Here is an 8,814-nt window from a genome sequence, read left to right on the forward strand (position 1 = left end):
CATCACTTGGTCTCAAATCAACTTGAAGTTTCCCAAAAATCCAAAATGCAATGCACCCTTTGAAACAGCAGAAATGCATTTATCTTTATGTAAAAGGTTCTTAGAAATCACTATGTGAAGTGCCAATTCTGGTCCTCATAATAGTCTTGAGACTAAGTGTCAATATGATGAGAGGATTCTTGTCTAAGTGCATAGTAAAAATGATAATTTTAGCTTAGTTTCACTCTTAGAATTTAAGCAAATTAGTCCAAACACAGATGTTGGACCAAGCACGGTTCTAAGGAAATATATAGAATAATCAAGATAGACTTAACCACAGAGTTTTTAAGCCATTTCAAACTAGTTCTGGATAGTTTCAAATACTACATAAACAGGTCAGTAGGTTTAACAAACATTCTAGATTTCAAACAAGATTTGTTGTAATCAGCTTTAGTCACTTTTTAGTTCTTCAAAATCACCTCAGCATATAGCAAGCTTGACAGATTAACAGTAGAGTCTCTAGGACACCATAAGCTTGTTCCATTTCTTGAACTTGTACAAAAGAACCACATATACAAGTAGGAACCTATGGTAATCATAATGAGTGCATGAATACTATCCTAAGCTGGGAATGAAATGCCAAGTGTAACATGATCTAACGGTTGATAAGGACGAAAATTCCATGTGAGACAATTCAGATTTTACAAGTGAATGACAAAGAAGAGGGGTGCATCACAAAAGCAAGTATCACTCCTAACCTTTTGGGCAGCCTTAGTTCTTAGTTTAGATTCCCTACACTTAGTTCATTAGGTGATCAATATTAGGTAAGGGAACCAAGTAGTCCATAAACAAATACAAGTGCAAAAAAAAAAAAATACAGATCACAAGTGACCAAACAACATGAATATTGCAAATAAATAACCAACATGAGACAAGACAGATGGTCTATAGGTCACAAAGTAATCAGAGGTGCAAAGGAAATTCAAGTAGGAAGAACGATAGGTTTCAAGAACTCCAAAAGGAAAAACTGAGACAAAATGGTCTATAGTGTTGTCTTGCATGCAGGAGATGATTCACTAGACAAAACTTGACTCAAACAACAAACACGACTGAGTGACCAATCATTACAAGTAAATCAAGTACAATCAGGGTCAACTAGGCATGGTTTTCACTTTTAAGATTTGTTTTAATCTACTAAGTAGTCATGCCAAGCAAGGAACTGAATAGGCTATGAGCAATATCAGTGTAAGACACAGATAGCAACTTATATGGACACTATAATCAAGTTGCAAACAGGACATGGATGGAGAACAGGATGAAATCACCAAGAACTCATCTTTTTCTAGACTCATTAATCTATTTTTAGTCAATAAGATAAGCCTTTCCCCTACAGCCTTGAAATCAAGTGACAAAAGTAAGAAGTTGAAACATATTTTAGAAACTCTTAGCATTAATAGACTCCATTTTGTCTCGTGGGCCACAGTTCAATATCCTAGGGTCTAAAACAGGTTCATTTTTTCATTTTTTAATCCTCAAAGGTCATGCATTGGCTAGTTACAGTCTCAATCCCCACAAAACAAGCTCTGTGGGGTACCAAATTATAAGCAGAAGCAGATAATGACATTCAGGGGAAATTACCATCTAAAATGGATCACAATAGTCTTCAAACAACACCTAAGTGAACACAGTTTGGTCTAGAAAATTGTTTTCAAGGCAAGTTTCCAGTTTTTAAGTCACATGTTAGGAAATATTCCACAGACATCATACTAAACTGTAGAAAGTCTTAAAGCAAGGAACTTAGATGGTATATGACCTTTATCCTAGACCATAAAAATGCACCAGAATCCAAAACACATAGCAGATTGTACATGAAGTTAAACAAGTTTATACTTTATCCTTCTTTTGAATAAAAGAGAGCCAGAGTTGCTTTTCAAAGAAAACTCTACACTTTTAAAGTCATTTTCAAATTCTAACTTGTGTACATCTTAGATAGGACAAAGCATAAACCCCCGTGGATTGATAAGAACTCATTTTAGCAAATACAGGCCTCAATCTTCAATCAACTACTCATAACAACTCACAGATTTCAGAACCTTTATGAGACAAACACTAAGTTTCACTTTTATGCCTATTAAACTGTTCAAACAAGATAGAAAACCCAATCAAAGCTAATCAGTTTTTATTTTAGGATACTATAAACACTTAAGCAGTCTTTCAAGACTTTAAGCTAACCAAAGCTAGATTGTAGTGATTACTTAAGGTCATTTCCACATAAAAAGGCTATGAATATGGCATCCCAAATCAATCTATCAAACAGTAGACACTAAGTGTTTTATTTTTTTAATTTGACAACAGAAGAGATAACAGACCTCAGACTCAACAAAAAAAAAAGTAATTTCAAAAGTTGATCTTCTAAGCCATACTTTATTCAATTTTTTAGAACCAAAATCTTCATGATTTATTTTTTGAAGGAAAGTAAACAGTTTTCAGCATATCAAACAAATGCATTCTCTTAAGCAGCTAACAGAGAATCATATTCAACTAACATGAGAAAAATAGAGTCTAGGGACTGAAATAAACATAGGAGTGATTCTCAAATTTCAAAATGAATATATCTTACTCAAAATCAGGCTAAATGCCCCTGTCCTTATCAAAACAGTCTCAAAAAATTACCATATCTTCACTACACCAAACTAAGAGAAGAAAACATGATCTTACAGTCTCAAGTAGGACTTATAATCAACTAGACTTAATTTAACTTAAACCCCCATATTCTTCCTTTATTTCTTCAAATTAACAAGTTACAATACCTATTTAGCAAGATATTATCCAACACTTAACTTATTTTAAGACTTTGAATAGCAAATAACAAACACAGAATCAATATTAGACACTAAGCTAAACATTCACAGCATTTCAAATAACAAACAAACTCAAGCAAAGCATTGTAAAAACTGGAAATATTAAAAGGATTAGACTAGGATTTACCTTTTATTAAGGCAACCTAAAGACCAAAATAGGATTGAGACTTCAAAATTCAAATCACCAAAATCCCTTTTGATCCTTCAAAAAATCCCTTTTCTTTTTATCTTCTTTTTCTTATCTCTCTAGGTATAAAAACTGTTTTTCATACATATATATTTTTTTAGTCTATGCTCTGTAAATTTCGAAAAAAGACCTCTTTTTCCAATTCCTCAACTTGCTATATATAGATTTTCCAAATTAGGGAATCCTAGGATAAAATTGATACCTCATCCTAAGTTTTCCCCCCAAAAATCTTTAAATTGTACCCTCCTGACAGATAATTCGAATTTTTCATATAAGACAACAAAATACAACTCACTTGTACCCTAAAATCTATCCAAATCATCAAATAAAATCTTTAAAAAATAAAAAAAAAAATAGTACAAACAACCTGTATTAACGGTATAGTTGTACTAATTGGTACAATGGGATAAAATCCCCAACCCGTGTACCTTCACATAGGAAATTTCCCCTGGGTTTGATTCTATGGTGCTAAGGTGCACAAGATGGCCAAGGGTTCATGACCAGTGTTTTAAAAGGCGTTTTCGGGGCGAGCCCTGGGGCGGGGCGTACCAAAAATGCCCCGGGGCGATGGGTCGGGGTGAAAGTCTCCAAAGGCGTACGCCCAGCAATTTGGGGCGTACGCCCGGATGTTTGGGGCGAGTTTTTTTTGTTGGGGCGTAAGCCCAGAAAACTTATTCAAACTAAAACGAAATTTGTTAAATAAGTCCTTAATATAATGCCCAAATTCTCAAAAGTCAACATGTAATTACTCAAATGTTTTAAAAAGGAACTGGAACATTAAATTTAAAAGTCAAGAGCTTTTTTTATTGCTAGAATGCCTAATATATATTCTTTTCCAATTATTTATCTTGTCTTCTACTCTCTCAAAAAAGTAACGAGCAGTCACTTGTACTTGTAGGTAGCATATAATAAATTGTTCTAATTAGTTTTTTTGTGGGGGTGGAGCATATATATATATATCACTTATTTATAGTTTTCTTCAATTTTTTACGCTATTTCACCTATTTAAAAGTATTTATTATAATTATATCATTTTATAAAATACTAAAAATTAAAACCCCATGGGGCTTACGCCTCACTAAGGCAGACGTAAAACGCCCCGCCTTACGCCCTCGCCTTTTAAAACACTGTTCGTGACCCCACCCATGGCAGCCTTGGCCCAACCAAACCCGAGTAACATCCTAGCTTTAGGGACTAATTTAGATATCAAAAACGAAAATTCGAAGGGAACTGAACCTGGAAACCATGAAAGGACATGGTTGAGGTCAAAAACCCTCTAATAATTAACGAAAATAAGCCCAAAATTGCCTAGAATTAAAGGGTACGAGCAAACCCTAACAGGTCACCTATATCTCCTGAGGAGGAGAGAAGGTGACGGGTGGAGCAAAAATGGAAATGGGGGGGGGGGGGGGGGGGGGGGGGCGTGGGGGTGGAAGTTTATTTTAATAAACTTCCATTCCCCCCCCCCCCCCCCCCTTTTTTTTTTAAAACCTCCCCCTTTAAGTTTTAAAAAGGTTTAAGTTAACCCCCCCCCCCCCCCCCCCCTCCCCTATTTAAATCAATTAAAGACTAAATACATATATTACTAAATAAAAAAATAATTATTTAGTCTTATTAAAATTTAAAACTTGTAAATTTAAATTATTAGCATTAAAACAAGTCTCATATTGATATAGTTCCGGAGAATATTTAAAAATGTGAAAAACTGCGATAAAAAATGAGTCGTAATTCATACGTCATTTTAACTAACAACTTTGCCTGAATTAGACGGAGCAGGATACACATCCTCTTTTCAAATCAAATTTTTGAGAATAAATAGCTCATAATTTTCTTATAATTGTCAATTTTTGCAAAATAGTAGTAAAATTCCAATTTTTCAATTTTCTCGAAATTTTTGAAATTCTAAAATTGAAAGGAAATATATTTACTCCGTCTTTGTCTCGGGAAATTTGAAACTCAAAATTCACAATTTATGAGGTGAAAATTAGGTGTCAACAATTGCCCTTTGGAGTTCGAGGATGGCAAGCCATCCTTGAGCTACGAATTTTGATAAATCTAATTTTTACCGAATAAATAGAAAATTACGACTCTCTTTGCGCAAAATTTCGAAGGTATGGCCGGACCCTGGTTTCTGGGCTTCCTAAATATCTCGGGTTATATGAGAATTTAGGCTGTTTGTAGTTCTAACTCCATGAGGACTGTAAAGAATTCTCGTTTAACTATCTCAAGATGTCCCGGAATAATTATAGGAGTATGGCCGGTCCTCGAAACTTGAGTGGCCTACATATCCCTGGCTTTGGGAATTAGGCCAATTATAATTCGACTTGATAGCCCAAAAAGGAATATCCCTTTATGCGGGCATACCTTTGACTATTTCTGGTTGAAAATTCGAACCGGAAGTTGTTTTGAAAATGACTTATTAGGGCTTAGTCATTTGAAGCGATGTTCCAATCCTGGTGTAGAAAGCTTGACTTTCGTACACGGTTTTTGGATAGTTGGCCAAGAATAGTTCTACGTTTGCTCCGCATTTCTTGAGTCTGGCTCTTTTGCTCATATCTCGATAGCTTTTAGCCATCTTCAAGTGCTGAGTCCTGCGTGTTAGGGCATTTTGCCGTTTTGTTGACATTGAAGTCATCCTCTGATATTGCGTCCGCCTTTTCGCAAATGCTTGTCTGTCTTCTCTTTTTCTCCTGTAAGTGTGTGTTTTTCGTGTTTTTTTTTTTTTTGAAAAAATGATCTACTCTAGATAATAATCACGATACTTTGACCGGCTCGTTTTTTGTCATTTTCAGATGTTTTCATTGTTCAATGATAACTTCCGTTGGGATTTGGGTCGGGCTATACCGAATTTTCGCGAAACCTACACACCCAGTCCGGCTGTCATTTTCGTAAGAAAGATGCTACTAATGAAAATCATGTTTTCAAATGCGGGGTCATTTTTGTCAAAAATACTCAAATGTAGACTGCACATCAGAGTGCAGTATCATATTCCTTTCATGATGACTACTAACCTCTGTGTCCAGAATCACAACATTTAGTCAGAATATTCAAGTTAACTATTGCATACTAAAGTGCGCAGCCTTTTCTCATGACTACCACTATCCCCGAACTAGGATTACGTTAACTTGAAATAAACTGCAGCAGCGACCACAAATCTTGATGTAGGAATCACATTCGTATTTCAACGATTGTGGACATCAACCTCAGAATTATGCTACCTATTTTTGGCTATATATATGGATGACGACTCATCCCTTTCGGCACATAGTTGTTTAATCCATATCGTCATCTTGAGGAATGAAGCTTACCTTGGTGGCAAGACTGAAACCTTCCTTTTTTGACTCCGGGGAAGAATACCCGCCCGTCGACAGGATTCACATCTTCCGAAAGGACAAGACTCGATTGTGACTACGGCATTGCAATACCGATATCAACACATCGTCTTCAAATTGTAGATTTTTTAAGACGTCTAATCGTCCAATGTATTAAGGCAAGCCATGCAACGTCTAGGCCGGGGTCTCAATACCTTGACACAATACTGTTTAGTGGAGACCAGGCTTTCGGTAAACCGTGATTATATCTTTCAGTAGTCTTAAAATTTTCTTTTTGTAAAAATCTTTGTGCTCTACAAAACGAACAAACCTATTAGCGTAAAGAAAACTTTACTTATGGAGGGCTTCGTTACCCTTTCGTATACTCGTCTGTGCCGCTATTCCTTGAAGTTTCTTCTTCACTTGGCTTGTTTTCATTATCCTATTTTAAACATCTTAGCAAACAAGTAAGTAAAAACGTCCATGCTTGTTTGTTCCTGCATCCACAGAAAAATTTGTAAGTTTTCTATCTAGTCGACCACTCTCCCTGCACATGGACTTCTTCCGTTCACACTTCGGCAGGACGGAATGTTCAATTTCCTGAAAAATCTTTTATTTTTTAACAAAGTTAAAAAAAAAATTGGGCGATGATTTTGGAAAACACGTATGTATATTTTATACACGCCCTTTTAATATCATGACATTAGTTACTCGAACAAGGTCTTCTGTTTCTTCTTCTTCTTCGTCTTCTTCTTCTTCTTGATCTTGACTTGTGAAATTTTTGAATCCCTTTCGAAAAAAAATTCCCAATTTGTATACATCTTTGTACCAGCTCGTATTTTGCTATACCGAAGGAATTTTTGAGACCCTCTCAAAAATTCTGCCCCAGTGTAAGTATGTACTTGACGATTCTGGATTTTACCGCGCCAGAGGAATTTTTGAGATTCTGCCCCAGTGTGGAAATTTAATCAGTTTGTTCCTTTGAACTGGTACATTTAAAGAATTTTTTAGGCCCTCTCAAAATTCTGCCTCAGTTCCTTCTGGGTTACCTTTGTCTCTCTCTTGCTAAATCATTTTTGAGGTTTCCTAAGGTTCATTGGGAATTTTATTTGGAATGACCGAGCTTGGGAGAGCGCCTATGTATCCCATTTCGGGAATCAGGTCGAAACATAATTCGGGGTAAAATATATTGGAATTTTTGGTGAGACTGAACTTAAAAGAGCGCCTACATATCCCAAATGGAAATCAGGTCATAACGTAGTTCAATATACATAATTTTGGATTTTTGGGTTAAAGCGACCGATCTTAGAAAAGCGTCTACGTATCCCCTTATAAGTATAGGGAATCAGGTTCTCACGTAGTTCGTACATAATTTGGATTTGGTTTTTTCTAGGAAAAATGCAAAATCACAAGCAAAGGAAATGCAGTTAAAGTAACATAAACTACAAAAACTCTAAATCTTCGTAGTCATCTTCTTCTTCACACGTAGTATCTGTTGATGGCATCTGAATTGATTGCCTTTGGCCACTCTTGACCATCCATCTCAGCAAGTACCACGGCTCCTCCTGATAGTACTTTTCGCACCATATAGGGCCCTTGCCAGTTTGGTGCAAACTTTCCTTTGTATTCTTCTTGGTTTAGGAATATTCGTTTGAGCACCAATTGCCTAATTTGAAAAACCCTGGTTCTCACATGCTTGTTGAAAGCTCGCGCCATTCTTTGTTTATACAATTGACCATGGAAAACAACAATCATTCGCTTTTCATCTATCAAAGCCAGTTGTTCATACCTCTTGCGGATTCATTCTGCATCATCCAACTCAGCTTCTTGTATGATTCTAAGTGAAGGGATTTCTATTTTGGTTGGCATTACTACTTCAGTGTCATATACCAACAGGTACGGGGTGGCCCCAGTTGAAGTCCTGGCAGTAGTGCGATATCCCAGTGATGCATAAGGCATTTGTTCATACCAGTCTTTGTCGTTATCAATCATCTTTCTGAGGATCTTCTTGATGTTTTGTTAGCGGCTTCCACAACCCCATTCATTTGTGGCCGGCAAGCGGTAGAATTTCGATGAGTGATTTGGATCTACGCACACATTTCTTTCATAAGTGGCTGTTTAAATTAGCCCCATTGTCTGTTATGATTGATTCTGGGATACCAAATTGACATATGATGTTATTGCGCACAAAATTTGCGACTACTTTCTTTGTTACTGATGCATAAGATGCCACTTCTACCCACTTGGTGAAGTAGTCTATGGCGACCAAAATGAAGCGATGTCTGTTTATGCAGCTGGCTCAATTGGTCCTATGACATCCATGCCCCAAGCGGCGAACGGCCAAGGTGCCATCATAGCATTCAGTTCTGTCGGAGGGACCTTTACTAAGTCTCCATGAATTTGACACTTGTGGCATTTCTGGACGAATCTGCTACATTCGCTCTCCGTGGTCATCCAGTAATAACTTGTTCTTAAG

The sequence above is a fragment of the Lycium barbarum genome, chromosome 8, assembly GCF_019175385.1.
Source record: "Lycium barbarum isolate Lr01 chromosome 8, ASM1917538v2, whole genome shotgun sequence".
In the NCBI taxonomy this organism is placed as follows: Eukaryota; Viridiplantae; Streptophyta; class Magnoliopsida; order Solanales; family Solanaceae; genus Lycium; species Lycium barbarum.